Genomic DNA, 20,480 nt, shown 5'->3' with positions numbered 1-20,480 from the left:
AAACACACTTCCGCAAAAAAAACGTCCGTATGACACGGTCCGTTTTTCGGGTCCGTGTTCTGTATTTTTGGGGCGTTTCTCCGGTACGTATGGCATTCGTGTGATGGCGTATGCGAGCCGTGTGCAAGTGTGGAATGTCCGCAGTGTCATGAAATACGTACGTGTGCAGTCCGTGTGCCGTCCGTTTTTTTAGATATGTATTTTCACACAAATAACCTTGTTAGACCTTCATTATGTGCTCCTGGTGTGTTAAATTGGTCAATTAACTACCCAATTTGGTTAGTTTGCTTAAATAACCTTAAAAAACATGGCTTCAAAGCTCTTTCTCACATTAGACACACTCCAAAATGTCTCTCTCCAATGAAGCAACCATGTATTTGCTCTGGTTGATATCTAGGAGATTTGGGGTTAGGCGACATATGATTGAAGAAGAGCCACCACTGGAGAAAAGGATGTGGATTCACCCCCTTGTGAAGCTCAGGAAAACACATGGGCATTTTAATATTTTATATGGGGAAATGCGGAAATTTCCACCTAAATTCCAAGCCTACTGCCATCTCACCATTAATTCATTTGACAACATCCTTGGCCTTGTGTACCAACGTTTGAAGCATCAGGACACCTCTATGCACCTCAGCATCTCCCCTGAGGAACGACTGTTGGTGACTTTACGGTAGGTGTTGACATGTATACTCATGCTTTATCTGTTATTTTAAAAAACGGGCATGAAAGAAGACGGGTTTTCCAGCCGCGCTATGAACCACACCGTTGAAGATTCCTTAAGATATTTTTATTGAGTCAATTCCAACGCGTTTCAAAGGCAAACTGCCTTCTTCCTCAGGGAATAAAAATATACCGATACAGAAAAAAACAGGGTTTAAATAAAGACTGCACAGAGAGGCCATATTGCTGAAAATGACCTCATTGCCCCATGACTCATAGACACGAGGAGTGAATCTACGTCATGATTAGAAAAAAAAGGGGGGGGGAGGAGGGGAGGAGGGATGAAAAAGAAAAAAACATTTTTTTTTTTTTTTATATTATTTTTTATTTGATGCATACAAATCTTGCATGCTTTGATGAATTGAATGAAGGAAAATTCATGTTCAGCATGGTGATGCAATGGGATGATTATATGGTGTATGAAAAAATATATATATATAGCGGAAACCACAATAGAAAAATGTGATAAAATAAAATTTGTTTTATCAAAAATTGTGCGTTCATTTATGTGTGCTCTATAATTGTATTTCTTTGGAAAAAGAATGGGGGGAAGGGGGGTCTTTGGAAAAGAGAAAAACAAGGAACTTGAACCTGCAGAAGAGGCATCGGAACAAACATAGAGAATCTGCCTCCTTCACCATTACTCTGCTCTAGGAGCATACTAGAGCATAGAGGTTCAAAAAGGAATGTCATAAAAAATCCTCATCCACCCGGGTTTATAGTGAAAGAAATATATATATGTAGGTGAACGCTCTGGAATTTCAGCCCCATTAAATTTGGGGATAATGTGAGAACCATAAATGAACTGTTAAATCTCTACAAGGGCAGCGCACCCGCAGGCAAAAACCAAAGAGGAGCGCTTGCACAGAGAGCGGATTCCCTGCAGTGAAAGGTCAAATGGGTTCAGATCGTGGGAAAAAGATATAGAGCGCACGCGCAGTATGCGGGGAGTCAGCGATTTTTCATCATGGAAAGAGATGTGAGCTCAAAAGGAGATGTGAAACACGAAAGGAGGCATGCTTAGGTGAAACAGTAATGTGAAAAACCCGATATTTCCCGATATTTCACAGGGGTGAAGTGTAAGGAGGGCATCCCTGCTTTGTCAAAAGGAGGAACTCCTTATACTGAAGTCGAACATGCTGCGATCTGTGGCTCATGAAAGCTATTCAAAAATATAGAAGCTATTTATCTATTCTATGATTGGAAGAAACGAAATTATATGATATATGAAAAATTGTGTGGTAAAGATATGATACAATGCTATAATAAAAATAAAAATAAAAATAAAATAAATGTATGTTTTATCAGAAATTGTGTATTCATTTGTATGTGTTCCATGAGTGCATTTCTTAAAGAATATTTATTTGGGGGAAAGAAGAACAGGGGGGGCTTGAAACTACAGGAGGGGCATCGGAATAAACAAAGAGTGCCTCGTTCTCCTTTACTCTACCCTAGTAATTTGCTGAAAAAAACAATGGTTCAGATGAGAAGTCCTATAAAAAACTATTTTTATCTATCTAGTTTAGTAGTACCATATATATATATAAACATATATATATATACATATATATGTGTATATGAATTTCTGAAGTTTTATCCCCATTTCATTTGGGGAACATGTGAGGATCGTGAACAGACTGATTGAATCTCTGAAAGGGCAGTGCACATGCAGTGTGAGTTAAAAACAACAAGGAGCGCTTGCCTAGAAAGCGGATACTTTGTGGTGAAAGGTGAAATGGGTTCAGACCGTGGGAATAAAGATATGGGACGCATGCGTGGTGCGGGAAGAGCCAGTGGTGTCCCGAGATGGAAAGTGGTGTAACCTCAAAAAAGGGGGGGGGGTGTGTGAAGACACGAAAGGACGCATATTTAAGTGAGACAGGGATGTGAAGATCTGGATATTTCACAGGGATGAAATATGTTGAAGGCGTTCCTGCTTTGCTATGGATGGGTATTTCTTGTGCTGGAGTCAAACATACTCCGGTTTGTGACTTATGAAAGCTATATGAATAATAAAACGGTGTGGTTCATAGCGCGGCTGGAAAACCCGTCTTCTTTCATGCCCGTTTTTTACAGCAACCACTCCTGACGGGGCCGCAGCTGGAACCAGCTCAGCACTCCCATACGCTGTCATAGGAGTTGTGACTATCACAACCAGACCAGGTGAGTGCATCTCTTCTTTTTCTTACACCCTAAATATCGGGTAAGACCCTATTGCGCCCTTGTTTCCCCCACCACAGATCATTATCTGTTATTTTGAAATACATATTAAGTTGCAAAAGCATCATTTTGTAGAAATCTTTAAATGTAAAAATATGGTATTTGTAGAAAACTTATATTGATCACTTAACCACATTGCAAAATCAAATTAAAAACTGAGAAGTCACTTCTTCCATTCTATGTTTACCAAAATTAAAGAAACAAGAGGCTTAACTCTAACAAACTTGTTTATTAAACACAAAATTAGATATTTTTCCAATATGGAAAGTAAAGATCACATATGCTTTTACCAACCAAAGAAATTATAAAAAAAACATACACAGTATCTCGCCAGTCATTGGATGTTATAAATATTTGTTGTGAAATATAAATTACATGAATAGTCAAAGTAATGGCATGTTTTTATTATATTTCAGCGACCTAGCAACTGGCCAATCCATCAGCAGTCTGCATTTCGAATTCTTATTGGGAAGGTCCACAATTGGCAAGATTATCCTGCATACCTGTACTGTGCTTTGGGAGACCCTTAGGCATCATGTCATGCAGCTACCTTCAACACAGGGATGGATGCACATTGCAGATGAATTTTTGGAGAAAACAGCTTTTCCTAATTGTATTGGTGCCATTGACGGAAAACACATTAGAGTGAAGAAACCACCGAACTCTGCATCAAGATATTTTAATTATCATAAGTTTTTTTCTGTAGTTATTTTGGCCATGGTAGATACAAACCACTGCTTTTTATTTGCGCATATTGGGGCCTATGGCAGTCCCTCAGATGCACGCATTTTCAGAAGCTCACGTTTAGCAAGACGATTAATGTCTGATAGTTTAAGTTTGCCTGCACCAAGACCATTGCCTGGTACTAATGGCCCAATTGTCCCTTTTGTAATGGTTGCAGATCAGGGGTTTGCATTGTCACGGCATTTGATGCATCCATATCCCAGAAGGGGGCTGGACAGATCAAAAGCCCTATTTAATAGCAAATTGGCAAGAGCACGTTGCTATGTAGAACGTTCCTTTGGCATTTTGGCCTCAAGATGGCGCATTTATCAAACCACCATCCAACTCCAACCAACCACTGTCAAGGCTGTCATTAAATCGACAGTAGTGTTACATAATTACTGTAGATTACCTGAAAGCAATGACGAAGATATTGAGGAGTTGCCTGCTTTAAATGCACCATTTGTAGAGAATGGTAGTGTCAGAACCACTGTGTCCACTTCTGGTCTACAAGTGAGAAGATTTTCTTAGTTTAAATAGCCATAGTCATGTATAATTTTGACATTAATAAAGTTTGTTAACACTTGGTTACATAAGCACAAACACATATGTAATACAAAAGAGTAAATGACCATACACAGGTATAATTTGTGTTTTTTGGTTGGTTGGTTGGTTGTGTTTGTGGTCCCCATAAGCTATTGTGATATAACTATATTGTTATGACATCAGGATTTTTTGTTATTCTAAAAACAGTACTACTGAATGTACATGACTAATAAAATTATGGCAAATTTGTTATGAAAAAGTTAGTCCAGAATTATTATTTTACCTATGTATGTATGTTCTCTTTTGCAAAACACCCTGTATTTTTTTTTATATACAATTTTGTCAGGGACTTTAGCCCATACAAAACACCATCCTTTATTATGCAATAATGTCACGCAAACATAATTTGTTTGACACTATTGGAATACAAGTATGGGACCAGACCATATGATGATACTACATAGTGGCTGGATTTTTAATAATAAAGGTGTCTGCATGTTAGCGTAGTAGTTTATGTGCATGCATCTTATCCCTAAACCCAGTTTATTCTAATGGATGGTCCAAACAACATGTCCAGAGCAAGGCATCATTCTAACAGGCAGGTATTGTTTTTGAAGTGATAGAGTAATTGCTACTGTTATTTTGTAAATGAAAACAAAAATATGACCACATGCATATAAAGTAATGTGTTACATTTTGAAATGTTTTCCCACCAGCAATACCCTAGAAAACATACCAAAATGTAAAATAAAACATACAATATCACATTATGATTCAACTAAATCCTCTAGGCTAGTGATGTTTTCCTGTGTAGTCTCCATTGCATTGACATCTACATAATATGTTTGCTGCACAACAGTAGATTTTGTAGTGAGTGTCTGATCAGTGTTTCCACTAGTAACAGTTGTTGTACTTGGAACAAATAATGAGGCAGTTGTTTGAGCAGATGGGAGACCAAGTGTAGGTGGTACATATTGATGTGTTGAAAGAGGCTGAGTATGTGTGCATGTGAAGTTAGTTGGGTAAGTCTGTTGTTGAAAGTACTGTTGTTGTGGATTATTAGGAACATGGTAGGCTGTTGGTTGTTGAAACATTTGAGGTAGTCTATGAACATTACTAACAATACTAGGATAGTTAAAATAGGTTTGCATTGGTGTTTGTTGGGCTACTTGTGGGACAAATGTTGGCCGTTGAGATGGCCTTTGTGTCATTAATGTACTTGTTTGTTGTGGGACAAATGTTGGCCTAATTTGTATATCAGTTACCATAGAAGAAGATGGACACTGTATATGTGTTTGTTGCACTACAGGATTAAGTTGAAAATTAGAGAAATGTTCTTCAGTTTGGGTTTCCACAGTTTGTTGAGTTGTGTTTGTGTGTGGGCCACGTGGATTGGCTCTCCATTGCTCTATCACTTCAAAACAATAAATGGGTTCTGGCTCATGTTGGGTAGCAGATATTAGTGTTATTAAGGATGCCCTCAATCTGTCCTGCCTATCAGGTGCAACCGATGCAAGAGAGGGAGAAAGGGAGCGACAAAATCTCTCTCCATCACTCTCTGGTATCAGTGAATTCATCATGTGTATAATTCTGGTATCAATGATATCTGGCAGGGAACGTAAATCTTCATAACGCCTATGTCGGCGACCACGGATAGATTGTGCTACTGTGCGCATGGTATTAGTTGATATTCTTGGCTGTGTGCCTGCATGTTGCTGTGGACTACTCTCTGCAAGAACTGGTGAAGGGCCACTTTGTTGCCCTGTAGACTGGCCTGCAATTACATTAGTGGATTGACTTGTGCCCAAACACAAATCAGAGGACATTTCTTCTGCGTCTGGCTGGCTGGTGTTGGGGATTGGTGGAGGTTGATATGAGGTAGGCTCCATCTCAGAAGCAGAGGTCGCTGTTAATGCTGCTGACTGGGCTTCCTCACTATCTTCCAGGTTATCCTCTGTACTTTGATGAAAAAAAAAAAAAAAATTACTGTGTGCCTTTTAAATTAAACCACCATGTGATGTAATGGTAGAAACTTACTTTGGTACTTCCATAATGGGCATAAGGAAGCTCAGTTTTTCATAATGGACATATTTTTTGTTCTTTGCAGCAGCTGTGGTGGCCACAGGGATATACTCTCTGCAAAACTGGTCACGGGCTGAGCGCTATCGCCGTTTGACAAGATCCACTGTTAAAAAACATTAAAAAATGTAAAATAAGGTCACTAATTCAAACAATTGTAGATGTTTAAAAATTATACATTAGTCTTGGATTGCATCAATTGTATGAAATAGGAACACACATCCATGTGTATGACAACAACAACCCATTACACTCATATAGTGACATAACACAATAAGCATGGGAGAAAAAACAAGTTCACAAGTAAACATCTTCAACCACTTAAAAAACTGAAAAGCGATAGTGTTGGTCCCCTTAAAAATAGTCTTGGTGAAATGGTGGAAGGGGATGAGGGTAAAGCCAACCTGCTGAATGACTTTTTTTCTACGGTTTTTATACAAGAAAATGCCATGGCAGATGACATGACCAGTGATACCATAAATTCACCCTTGAATATTACCTGCTTAACCCAGCAGGAAGTACGCCGACGCCTCGAAATCACTAAGGTTGACAAATCTCCGGGCCCGGATGGCATACACCCCAGAGTACTACAGGAATTGAGTTCTGTGATAGATAGACCATTATTTTTAATCTTCTCAGATTCCTTAATAACAGGGTCGGTACCGCAGGACTGGCGCATAGCAAATGTGGTGCCAATATTCAAAAAGGGGACAAAAACTGAGCCGGGAAATTATAGTAAGTTTAACCTCTACGGTTGGTAAAATCCTTGAGGGTTTCTTGAGAGATGCTATACTGGAGTATCTCAAGAAAAATAACCTTATGACAGAGTATCAACATGGGTTTATGAGGGATCGATCCTGTCAAACTAATTTGATCAGCTTCTATGAAGAGGTAAGTTCAAGTCTGGACCAGGGAAATGCAGTGGATGTTGTGTATATGGACTTTTCAAAAGCTTTTGATACGGTGCCACACAAAAGGTTGGTACATAAAATGAGAATAATGGGGATAGGGGAAAATATGTGTAACTGGGTTAAAAACCGGCTCAGTGATAGGAAACAAAGGGTGGTTATTAATGGTACGTACTCGGACTGGGTCTCAGTTCATAGTGGGGTACCACAGGGGTCAGTATTGGGCCCGCTTCTTTTCAACATATTTATAAATGACCTTGTTGGGGGCATGCGGAGTAGAATTTCAATATTTGCAGATGATACTAAACTCTGCAGGGTAATCAATACAGAGGAGGATAATTTTATATTACAGGGAGATTTATGTAAATTGGAGGATTGGGCTGAGAAGTGGCAATTGAAGTTTAATGTAGATAAATGTAAGGTCATGCACTTGGGTAGAGGAAATAACATTTATGATTATGTACTTAATTGTAGAACACTGGGTAAAACAGACACAGAAAAAGACTTGGGTGTATGGGTGGATGGTAAACTTCACTTTAGTGGACAGTGTCAGGCAGCTGCTGCCAGGGCTAATAAAATAATGGGATGTATTAAAAGAGGTATAAGTGTTCATGAAAAAAATATAGTTCTACCTCTGTACAAGTCACTAGTGCGACCGCACTTAGAATACTGTGTACAATTCTGGTCACCGATATATAAGAAGGACATAGCTGAACTGGAGAGGGTGCAGAGAAGAGCGACCAAGATTATTAGAGGAATGGGTGGGCTGCAATACCAAGATAGGTTATTAAACTTGGGGTTATTTAGTTTGGAAAAACGAAGGCTTAGGGGGGATCTAATCACAATGTATAAATATATGAGGGGACAGTACAAAGACCTTTCCAAAGATCTTTTTACACCTAGGCCTGCGACTGGAACACGGGGGCATCCGCTACGTCTTGAGGAAAGAAGGTTTAATCATAATCACAGACGAGGATTCTTTACTCTACGAGCAGTGAGACTATGGAACTCTCTGCCGCATGATGTTGTAATGAGTGATTCACTACTAACATTTAAGCAGAGCCTGGATGCCTTTCTTGAAAAATTTAATATTACCAGTTATGTATATTAGATTTTATGACAGGGTGTTGATCCAGGGAACTAGTCTGATTGCCGGATGTGGAGTCAGGAAGGACATTTTTCCCCATTGGAACTTGTTTGCCACATTGGGGTTTTTTTTTGCCTTCCTCTGGATCAACATGTTAGGCTACGGGTTGAACTAGATGGACTTAGAGTCTCCCTTCAACCTTAAAAACTATGATACTATGATACTATGATACTTATTAATCATTCATCTCCTTATAATTGGAAAAAAAAATAATAAACTACAGAAAGCCATGACAAAAAAAAGTCTACAAACCCATGAAGTGCCATATGTTCCACATATATTTACCATTACACACTACAAATTACTGTTACCATTCCAGACATGGTGACACCAAGGAACTTGCATAATAAACCAAACATAGAAATGCAAATCCAAAAATATAGACAAATCACAGCACATTTGCAATAGAAAATGCACAGAAATGGTAACCAAAAAAACCCCCAAACATGTTTAATAGTGGCTTCCCCACCCTGAAATGCCATTTGTACATGCATAAAATACTTTGCAGCCCATATATACACATGCTGACATTACTAGTAAACTGCAATGAATACTAGAATTGAGCGCGGTTCGCGGTTCGAGGTTCTCCAGTTCGCGGCTCGAGTGATTTTGGGGGCTGTTCTGGATCGAACTAAAACTCGAGCTTTTTGCTAAAGCTCGATAGTTCTAGATACGTTCGAGAACGGTTCTAGCAGCAAAAAGACAAGCTAATTACTAGCTGGCTTTCCGCTGTAATAGTGTAAGTCACTCTGTGACTCACACTATTATGAAATTTCAGTGTATAGTGTGCGGAAACAGCGAATTCAGATCACTGCTGTTTGGATAATGGCGATCGCCATTTTTTTTTTTCCTTATCTTCCTTCCCTAAGGGCGCGCGTGTAGTGGGGCGGGCCAGCATGTCAGCCAATCCCAGACACACACACAGCTAAGTGGACTTTTAGCCAGAGAAGCAACGGCATGTGTGATAGGATGTCCATGTCACATGTCCCTGCATTATAAAAACGGACATTTTCCTCCAGCACGCCATTATCTGCCTTCTGCGTCTTGGTGTCAGTCACCGCTGGCGTAGCTCCAGTCTCTGATACTGCTGTGTACGCTCTATACACAGCGCTAAATAGAATAGGGATAGAAGTTTCTATTAGTCCTTATAAGGGCTAATACCGGCAGGGTCAGAGCCATAGGTGACAGTCAGATCCGTGAAAACAGATTTTAACAGCTACACAAGATGGCAGCGTCTGTGTAGCTAAGGTCAGGGATTTCCTCGCTGCATTTCCCCATTAGGAGGGATAGAAAGGGATGCTTCCTTTCCTCTACCCAGACCCACAACCCTGCCACAGTACCCTCCTGCGCTTTGCACACTCAAAATCATTGTTACAAAGCCATTATACTAGCAAACACTGAGGAAACTTAGTGGCATCCTAAAAGTGGCTGTTGGACTTCTGTATTGTCCCACTAGTGCAAAGATATTTGCAGCACGTCTGCCTGCATTGCACACTCAAACTCATTGTTACTAAGCCATTATACTAGCAAACACTGAGGAAACTTAGTGCCATCCTAAAAGTGGCTGTTGGACTTCATTATTGTCCCACTAGTGCAAAGATATTTGCAGCACGTCTGCCTGCATTGCACACTCAAACTCATTGTTACTAAGCCATTATACTAGCAAACACTGAGGAAACTTAGTGGCATCCTAAAAGTGGCTGTTGGACTTCTGTATTGTCCCACTAGTGCAAAGATATTTGCAGCACGTCAGCCTGCATTGCACACTCAAACTCATTGTTACTAAGCCATTATACTAGCAAACACTGAGGAAACTTAGTGGCATCCTAAAAGTGGCTGTTGGACTTCATTATTGTCCCACTAGTGCAAAGATATTTGCAGCACGTCTGCCTGCATTGCACACTCAAACTCATTGTTACTAAGCCATTATACTAGCAAACACTGAGGAAACTTAGTGGCATCCTAAAAGTGGCTGTTGGACTTCATTATTGTCCCACTAGTGCAGAGATATTTGCAGCACGTCTGCCTGCATTGCACACTCAAACTCATTGTTACTAAGCCATTATACTAGCAAACACTGAGGAAACTTAGTGGCATCCTAAAAGTGGCTGTTGGACTTCATTATTGTCCCACTAGTGCAAAGATATTTGCAGCACGTCTGCCTGCATTGCACACTCAAACTCATTGTTACTAAGCCATTATACTAGCAAACACTGAGGAAACTTAGTGGCATCCTAAAAGTGGCTGTTGGACTTCATTATTGTCCCACTAGTGCAGAGATATTTGCAGCACGTCTGCCTGCATTGCACACTCAAACTCATTGTTACTAAGCCATTATACTAGCAAACACTGAGGAAACTTAGTGGCATCCTAAAAGTGGCTGTTGGACTTCATTATTGTCCCACTAGTGCAAAGATATTTGCAGCACGTCTGCCTGCATTGCACACTCAAACTCATTGTTACTAAGCCATTATACTAGCAAACACTGAGGAAACTTAGTGGCATCCTAAAAGTGGCTGTTGGACTTCATTATTGTCCCACTAGTGCAAAGATATTTGCAGCACGTCTGCCTGCATTGCACACTCAAACTCATTGTTACTAAGCCATTATACTAGCAAACACTGAGGAAACTTAGTGGCATCCTAAAAGTGGCTGTTGGGCTTCTGTATTGTCCCACTAGTGCAAAGATATTTGCAGCACGTCTGCCTGCATTGCACACTCAAACTCATTTTTGCTAAGCTATTATACTAGCAAACTATGCTGCCAGTTTAAGGGCTGTAGTTGCATTGTCAGGGATAATTATTGTTGTTTATTCTGCTGTTAATAAAGCTAGACCACCGCTGAAATCTACACCACCTCTCAATTTTTACTACCACATTTTAAGTGCACAATCTTGTCGCAATCAAAATGAGTGGCAAAATGACAGATGCTGGTGGAAAGGGGAAGAGACGTGTTGGAAAAGGAAAAAAATCGTTTGTCCGTGGGGAAGGTGGCAAAGCTCCATTAACATCTGCTGAAGATAGACCATCTTCCAGCAAAAGTAAGATGTCTACTACTTACCGTGGACAATCCGATGTGCTCCCTTTTTTACGGACACGAACAACTGGAACAAAGGTAGATGATGGCCAAAAAAGGAAAATGCTTGAATGGATCTCAAGTGGTCCAACAAGTGCCCTCTCCGCCACCTCAACTACCGCATCCAAAAAACACCAGTCCTCTGAGTTGTCAGCCCAATCACACTTGCATTCTCCCAGCTCTGAAGTCTCCATCTGCCCTGCACAGTATGGTGGAACTGAGATGGCTGAGTCTGCAGAGCTGTTCAGTCACACTATAGCCTGGGAATCAGAAGTCTGCTCCCAAGCTACAGTGAGTATAGACCAGGAAATGGTCTGCAGTGATGCCCAGAACCTTTGTGACTCTGATTCAGGCCGTGAGGACCAAGTTTCTGAGCATAATGTTGACCCTTTTTCACAAACTGTAACACCTGTTGTTATAGACAATGAGGAACATACTGATGATGATGAGTAGAGATGAGCGAACCGGTCGCGGTTCGGCTCGAGGTTGGTTCGCCGAACGGACCTCCCGTTCGAGTTCGGTTCGTCGAACGTTCGACGAACCGAACTCGAACTGCATAGGAAACAATGGCAGGCAATCACAAACACAGAAAAACACCTAGAAAACACCCTCAAAGGTGTCCAAAAGGTCACAAACAACTCACAACACATGGGAAAGTGACAAGGACATATACTCATGCGAAAACAAAAGAGCTGGACAAGGAAAAAGAGGAGGACACACAGATATATGAGTATATGCAAGGAAACATCGATTCCATTAATGTGCAACTTGAGCCCTGCTCATTCTTGGCTTCCAATCTTGATAAATTGCCTGAGCTCGCCACGTACGTCTTGGGGATCTTGTCGTGTCCTGCAGCCAGCGTTCTCTCGGAACCTGTCTTCAGTGCTGCTGTGGGTCTGCTGGCAGATAAGCACACGTGTCTGTCCACTGACAATGTGGACATGGCTCTCAGAGGACTTTTCTTCCCCTGGGTCAGCCAGGGGACGGGAAAGGCACGCGTATTTTTGAGAGTGCTTCATGCAAAGCATCTTTTTCTTTTTCAAAAGGGAGCTCAACCGATGCCAGTCAAGTGGGGTGTGTGTGGCCCAGTGAGTGGCAACCAGGGAGACTGTGGTTGGAGTCCCCTCGCTGTGTCTCTAAAAGAACCAAGATGAACAAGTCATGGCTCTCAGAGGACTTTTCTTCCCCTGGGTCAGCCAGGGGACGGGAAAGGCACGCGTATTTTTGAGAGTGCTTCATGCAAAGCATCTTTTTCTTTTTCAAAAGGGAGCTCAACCGATGCCAGTCAAGTGGGGTGTGTGTGGCCCAGTGAGTGGAAACGAGGGAGACTGTGGTTGGAGTCCCCTCGCTGTGTCTCTAAAAGAACCAAGATGAACAAGTCATGGCTCTCAGAGGACTTTTCTTCCCCTGGGTCAGCCAGGGGACGGGAAAGGCACGCGTATTTTTGAGAGTGCTTCATGCAAAGCATCTTTTTCTTTTTCAAAAGGGAGCTCAACCGATGCCAGTCAAGTGGGGTGTGTGTGGCCCAGTGAGTGGAAACGAGGGAGACTGTGGTTGGAGTCCCCTCGCTGTGTCTCTAAAAGAACCAAGATGAACAAGTCATGGCTCTCAGAGGACTTTTCTTCCCCTGGGTCAGCCAGGGGACGGGAAAGGCACGCGTATTTTTGAGAGTGCTTCATGCAAAGCATCTTTTTCTTTTTCAAAAGGGAGCTCAACCGATGCCAGTCAAGTGGGGTGTGTGTGGCCCAGTGAGTGGAAACGAGGGAGACTGTGGTTGGAGTCCCCTCGCTGTGTCTCTAAAAGAACCAAGATGAACAAGTCATGGCTCTCAGAGGACTTTTCTTCCCCTGGGTCAGCCAGGGGACGGGAAAGGCACGCGTATTTTTGAGAGTGCTTCATGCAAAGCATCTTTTTCTTTTTCAAAAGGGAGCTCAACCGATGCCAGTCAAGTGGGGTGTGTGTGGCCCAGTGAGTGGAAACGAGGGAGACTGTGGTTGGAGTCCCCTCGCTGTGTCTCTAAAAGAACCAAGATGAACAAGTCATGGCTCTCAGAGGACTTTTCTTCCCCTGGGTCAGCCAGGGGACGGGAAAGGCACGCGTATTTTTGAGAGTGCTTCATGCAAAGCATCTTTTTCTTTTTCAAAAGGGGGCTCAACCGATGCCAGTCAAGTGGGGTGTGTGTGGCCCAGTTAGTGGCAACGAAGGAGACTGTGGTTGGAGTCCCCTCGCTGTGTTTCTAAAAGACCCAAAATGAACAAATCATGGCTCTCAGAGGACTTTTCTTCCCCTGGGTCAGCCAGGGGACGGGAAAGGCATGCGTATTTTTGAGAGTGCTTCATGCAAAGCATCTTTTTCTTTTTCAAAAGGGAGCTCAACCGATGCCAGTCAAGTGGGGTGTGTGTGGCCCAGTGAGTGGCAACCAGGGAGACTGTGGTTGGAGTCCCCTCGCTGTGTCTCTAAAAGAACCAAGATGAACAAGTCATGGCTCTCAGAGGACTTTTCTTCCCCTGGGTCAGCCAGGGGACGGGAAAGGCACGCGTATTTTTGAGAGTGCTTCATGCAAAGCATCTTTTTCTTTTTCAAAAGGGAGCTCAACCGATGCCAGTCAAGTGGGGTGTGTGTGGCCCAGTGAGTGGCAACGAGGGAGACTGTGGTTGGAGTCCCCTCGCTGTGTCTCTAAAAGAACCAAGATGAACAAGTCATGGCTCTCAGAGGACTTTTCTTCCCCTGGGTCAGCCAGGGGACGGGAAAGGCACGCGTATTTTTGAGAGTGCTTCATGCAAAGCATCTTTTTCTTTTTCAAAAGGGAGCTCAACCGATGCAAGTCAAGTGGGGTGTGTGTGGCCCAGTGAGTGGAAACGAGGGAGACTGTGGTTGGAGTCCCCTCGCTGTGTCTCTAAAAGAACCAAGATGAACAAGTCATGGCTCTCAGAGGACTTTTCTTCCCCTGGGTCAGCCAGGGGACGGGAAAGGCACGCGTATTTTTGAGAGTGCTTCATGCAAAGCATCTTTTTCTTTTTCAAAAGGGAGCTCAACCGATGCCAGTCAAGTGGGGTGTGTGTGGCCCAGTGAGTGGAAACGAGGGAGACTGTGGTTGGAGTCCCCTCGCTGTGTTATACATGCTTTTAGAAGGGCATGACATGGCTTGGAGGTTGACTTTCATAAAATGCAAACTGTTGGCTACCAAAATGCTGCCTTTCCAACAACTGTGGTTATAGGCAATGAGGAACATACTGATGAAGATGAGACGCAGATACCCGATTGGGATGACAACTTAAATATTCGGTCAGGGCAAGAAGAGGCTCGGTCTGAGGGGGAGGGGAGTGCAAACACAACAATTGATGATGAAGTTCTAGATCCCACCTACTGTCAACCCCCAGTCAGGCACTCGAGGAGGTCAACAGAGGCGGTGGAGGAGGATGCAACCGACGACGAAATTACCTTGCGCCTTCCTGGACAGAGTCGGAGCACTGGTAGCACGTCTACAACTGCATCCTCAGCCACCACTCTGCCTATGAGCATTATTCGGGGTGCATCAACAGGTCGCATGGCCTCTAAGCCTTGCCTAGCCTGTTCCTTTTTTGACATAGAAAAAGATCGCCCAAATCATGTGATATGTAAAATTTGTCATGATTCTCTTAGTAGAGGTCAAAACCTCAGCAGTTTGACAACTTCTTCCATGAATCGTCACATGAATAAATATCATAGGTCCCGGTGGGAAGCTCACTGTGCTGCAATGCGGCCTAGCGGAGCGAACCATCCACCGCCCGCCCCTTCCAGTGCATCCGCGCGCTCTTCATCTTCTAGGACTGTGGGGACAGCTGTCACACCTGTTTTTCCACGCAAAACTTCCACCACTGTAACCGCAACAGGCAGTTTGCTTGGTAGGTCGTCAGTTGGTTTGGAAGGGGAAACAAGTGAGTGTGTACAGCTCTCTCAGACATCGATAGCACCTACGTTGGATGAAGGCAACATCATGTCTCCGCCTGCACTTTCCTCACAAACCTGCATTTTTCCAGGGACACCCTACTCAACACCGTCTACACACAGCAGCCAGATCTCTGTCCCTCAGATGTGGTCAAATAAAAGGCCACTTCCTCCGACCCATGACAAAGCTAAGAGGTTGACTCTATCCCTCTGTAAGCTGTTGGCTACCGAAATGCTGCCTTTCCGCCTAGTGGACACACAGGATTTTAGAGACCTTATGTCTGTCGCTGTGCCCCAGTACCAGATGCCTAGTCGCCACTACTTCTCTAAGAAAGGTGTGCCCGCGCTACACCAGCATGTCGCACACAACATCACCGCTTCCTTGAGAAACTCTGTGTGTGAACGGGTGCATTTCACCACCGATACTTGGACCAGTAAGCATGGACAGGGACGTTACATGTCGCTGACTGGGCACTGGGTAACTATGTTGATAGATGGTGAAGGGTCTGCTGCACAAGTCTTGCCGTCCCCACGACTTGTGTGTCAATCCTCTGTCTGTCCAAGTTCCGCCACTGCTTCTGCATCCTCCACCTCATCTGGGTCCTCCACCTCCGCCCCAAGCCTGCCTGGTCAGGCCACCAGCGTTCTCACTGCGCAGAAGGAATCACGCACCCCTCATTACTATGCTGGCAGCAGAGCGCAACGGCATCAGGCGGTCTTTAGCTTGACATGTCTTGGGAATAAGAGTCACACAGCTGAGGAGTTGTGGTCAGCTCTGCGGTCCGAGTTTAATAAATGGTTGTCTCCACTCAACCTGCAGCCTGGTAAGGCCGTGTGCGACAATGCTGCAAACCTGGGTGCGGCCCTTCGCCTGGGCAAGGTGACACACGTGCCTTGTATGGCTCACGTGTTGAACCTTGTTGTCCAGCAATTTTTAACACACTATCCCGGCCTAGATGGCCTTCTGACCAGGGCACGTAAACTGTCTGCAGTGCTCACTTCCGCCGTTCAACCGCCGCAGCTGAGCGACTTGCATCGCTCCAGAAGTCTTTCGGCCTGCCGGTTCATCGCCTGAAATGCGATGTGGCGACACACTGGAATTCAACTCTCCACATGTTACAGCGACTGTGGCAGCACCGGCGAGCCCTGGTGCAATACGTTATGATGTATAGCCTGGGCCAACGAGATGCAGAAGTGGGGCAGATCACCCTGATGGAGTGATCTCAGATCAAGGACCTATGCACCGTTCTGCACAGTTTCGACATGGCGACGAATATGTTTAGCGCTGACAATGCCATTATCAGCATGACGATTACAGTCATTTACATGCTGGAGCACACGCTAAACACTATTCGGAGTCAGGGGGTGGGACAACAGGAAGGGGAGGAACTACAGGAGGATTCATATGCGCAAGACACAACAACATCACCAAGGTCCAGACGTTCATCATCACCAACGCGGCAGGCATGGGACCATGGGGGACAGGGATCAACAAGGGCGCATGGTAGCAGGCGAGATGTTGAGGAAGGTGCAGGAGGACATGAAGATATGGAGGACGAACTGTCCATGGACATGGAAGACTCAGCGGATGAGGGAGACCTTGGTCAAAATTCAGTTGAAAGAGGTTGGGGGGAGATGTCAGAGGAAGAAAGAACGGTTAGCACCTCTATGCCACAAACACAGCGTGGACTTGGTCCGCATGGCTGCGCAAGACACATGAGTGCCTTCTTGTTGCACTACCTCCAACATGACCCTCGGATTGTCAAAATTAGAAGTGATGATGACTACTGGCTTGCCACACTATTAGATCCCCGGGACAAGTCCAAATTTTGTGACATAATTCCACCCATAGAAAGGGACGCACGTATGCTGGAGTATCAGCATAAGCTGTTACTCGATCTTAGCTCGGCTTTTACACCAAACAACCGTGCAGGTGAAGGGAGTGATTCTCCCAGTTGTAACTTGACAAACATGGGACGGCATCGTCATCTTCAACAGTCTACCCGTACCAGTAGGACCGTATCTGGTGCTGGTAACAGCAATTTTATGGAATATTTTCATAATTTTTTTAGACCCTCCTTTGCAAGGCCACCAGAGACAACAAGTCTGACACATAGTCAACGGATGGAGAGGATGATACAGGAGTATCTCCAAATGAACATCGATGCAATGACTTTGCAAATGGAGCCTTGCTCCTTTTGGGCTTCAAATCTAGAAAAATTGACAGAGCTCTCCAGTTACGCCTTGGAGATTTTGTCGTGTGCAGCTGCCAGCGTTGTCTCTGAACGTGTCTTCTTCAGTGCTGCTGGGTGTGTGCTGACAGATAAGCGCACGCGTCTGTCCAGTGACAATGTGGACACACTGACGTTCATCAAAATGAACAAGTCATGGATCCAGAAGGAATTTACTACCCCTGTGTCATCCTGGGGAGAGTAAATGCTTGTGGATTTGGAATGTGCTTGATGCAAATCAAAACATCCTGTTTGCAACTAGGGCACAAGTGCTGCCACTGATGGGGTGTCTGTGTGCCCAATGTTGGGAAAAAAGGTAGACTCCGCTTGGAGTAACCCTTGCTTGATGTGTTTTTTAAAAATGATACAAGATGAACAGATCTGAAGGCAAGATGAAGGCAACATCATGTCTCCGCCTGCACTTTTCTCACAAACCTGCATTTTTCCAGGGACACCCTACTCAACACCGTCTACAGACAGCAGCCAGATCTCTTTCCCTCAGATGTGGTCAAATAAAAGGCCACTTACTGCGACCCATGACAAAGCTAAGTGGTTGACTCTATCCCTCTGTAAGCTGTTGGCTACCGAAATGCTGCCTTTACGCGTAGTGGACACACAGGATTTTACAGACCTTATGTCTGTCGCTGTGCCCCAGTACCACATGCCCAATCACCACTGCTTCTCCAAGAAAAGCATGCCCGCGCTACACCAGCATGTCGCACACAACATCACCACTTCCTTGAGAAAATCTGTGTGCGACAGGGTGCATTTCAACACAGATACTTGGACCAGTAAGCATAGACAGGGTCATTACATGTCACTGACTGGGCACTGGCAAACTATGGTGAGAGATGGAGAAGGGTCTGCTGTACAAGTCTTGCCGTCCCCACGAGTTGCTTCAATCCTTGTTCTGTATGTAGAAGTTAATACACTGCTTCTGCCTCTTCAACCTCGTGTGGGTCCTCTACCTTGGCGCAAACCCTGTGTGGTCAGGCCACCCTTCCTTGCAACTGCGCACAAGGACTACCACACACCTCCTTACTATGCTGGCAGCAGAGCTCAATGCCATCAGGCGGTCAAAGCTTTACTTTGAAATGTATGGGAAATGTGAGTCACACCGCTATTACAGAGAATAGTAGTCAGGCAGGGTCAAAACATTAATTGAGGAACAGGAACAGAATGGGACGGCCAGGAAAGAATCAGAAAACAAGCAGAGTTGAAATGCGTATCGGCCAACAAGGTACATAAACAGCAAGCAGGAAAAGTAGTCAGGTAACAAGCACACAAAATCATAAAACTGAACTGGGGGTAAAATTAACCAGAGGTTCATAGCTATGTCTGGCAGTGGTCTGCAGACAGGATGGGCATAAAAAAGGGTGTGGTGTCTTCCCATTGGTTGTAGCTGAATGATGGTATTTCATCTGTGAGATACCCACCAGCTACATTCAGCCAGAGATTCTGCATCTGTCAAGGTAATGCAGCCCAGTGGGTGAGCATAACCTGCGTCCACCTGCGCCGCTGGCATCGACTACTCTCACATCATCAGCACTATTCATGAAAGGAACACGTTGTCACCTGGCAACCGGAGTACAAATTGACGGAGCGGACTACGTTGGTGACTTAACAGCCGTGTGCGGCAATGATGCAAACCTGGCTGCGGGCCATCCTCAGGGCAATGTGACACACGTGCCTTTTAGGGCTCACGTGTTGAACCGAATTCGCCAGCAATTTTTAAAACACCATCACGGCCTACATGGCCTTGTGCAGTGGGCACGCTCGCTATGTGCTCACTTCCATCGTGCGCACACAGCAGCTCAACAACTTTCATCACTCCGGAAGTCTTAGGGTCTGGCAGTTAAACGCCGTAAATGCGATGTTTCGACACGCAGGAATTGGAATCTGCACATGTTGCAGCGTGTGTGGCAGCACCGCAGAGCCCTGCTGAAATACGGTAAGACATATAGCCTGGGATAACTTGATCCAGAGGTGGTGCAGATCACGCTGCTGGAGTGGTGTCAGATCAAGGACCTATGCACCCTGCTACACAGTTTTGAAATGTCGACGAAGATGTTTAGCACTGGCAATGTCATTCTCAGCGTGACAATTCTGGTCATCTACATGATGGAGCACACTGTAATTATTATTCTGAGTCAGGTGTTGGGACAAGAGGAAGGGGAGGAAGTACAGGAGGAGTCATATGCGGAAGGGATAACAAGATCTACGAGGTCCAGATGGTCAGCGGCACCTATGCGGCATTCATGGTGAGGGAGAGGGATTAACAAGGGCGCATAGTATCAGCAAAAAGTGTTGATGAAAGTGCAGGAGCCCATGAAGAAATGGAGGACGAACTGGCGATGGGCATGGAAGACTCAGCAGATGAGTGAGAGCTTGCTCACATTTCGGTTGTGCGAGGTTGTGGGTAGAGGGCAGAGGAAGGATGCACGATTCTCACCTCTCTGCCACCAACACACCAAGGACTTGGTCCTCCTGGATGCACAAGACACATGAGCGCCTTCTTGCTGCACTACCTACATGACCCTCGGATTGTATGAATTTGAACTAATCCTGAATACTGGGTTGCCACACTGTTAGATCCCCGGTACAAGACAAAATTTGGCGAACTAATTCCTGCCATAGAAATAGACGCACGTATACAGGAGTATCTGCAGAATGTGGTACGCAATCTTAGATCTACTTGTCCACTAAACACCAGTGCTGCACAGAGTGAATCTCAACGCTTTGTCATGGATAGGAGGAAATGGTCTTTTACTTGTCCACATCGGAGGGACCGAGGGATGGCTGCTGTGCTGAGATGGCGTTGAGTACGGTGTCCCTGCACAGTTGCACTTTTGGTCATATCCCAAAATGAGTTGAAAAAGGACAGATGCTGTTGGAAAGGGG

General features: G+C 44.4%; 1 protein-coding gene across 2 annotated transcripts in view; it reads left to right on the top strand.

The window, feature by feature from the left end:
* The window catches only part of DOC2B (double C2 domain beta), a 1,333,838-nt gene that overhangs the window by 562,742 nt on the left and 750,616 nt on the right, over positions 1 to 20,480 (top strand). The gene's annotated exons all lie outside the window — the stretch shown is intronic.

The sequence above is a fragment of the Anomaloglossus baeobatrachus genome, chromosome 2, assembly GCF_048569485.1.
Source record: "Anomaloglossus baeobatrachus isolate aAnoBae1 chromosome 2, aAnoBae1.hap1, whole genome shotgun sequence".
Lineage (NCBI taxonomy): Eukaryota > Metazoa > Chordata > Amphibia > Anura > Aromobatidae > Anomaloglossus > Anomaloglossus baeobatrachus.
Note: the sequence above shows the minus strand (reverse complement) of the source record. Positions and strands in the feature narration are given on the sequence as shown.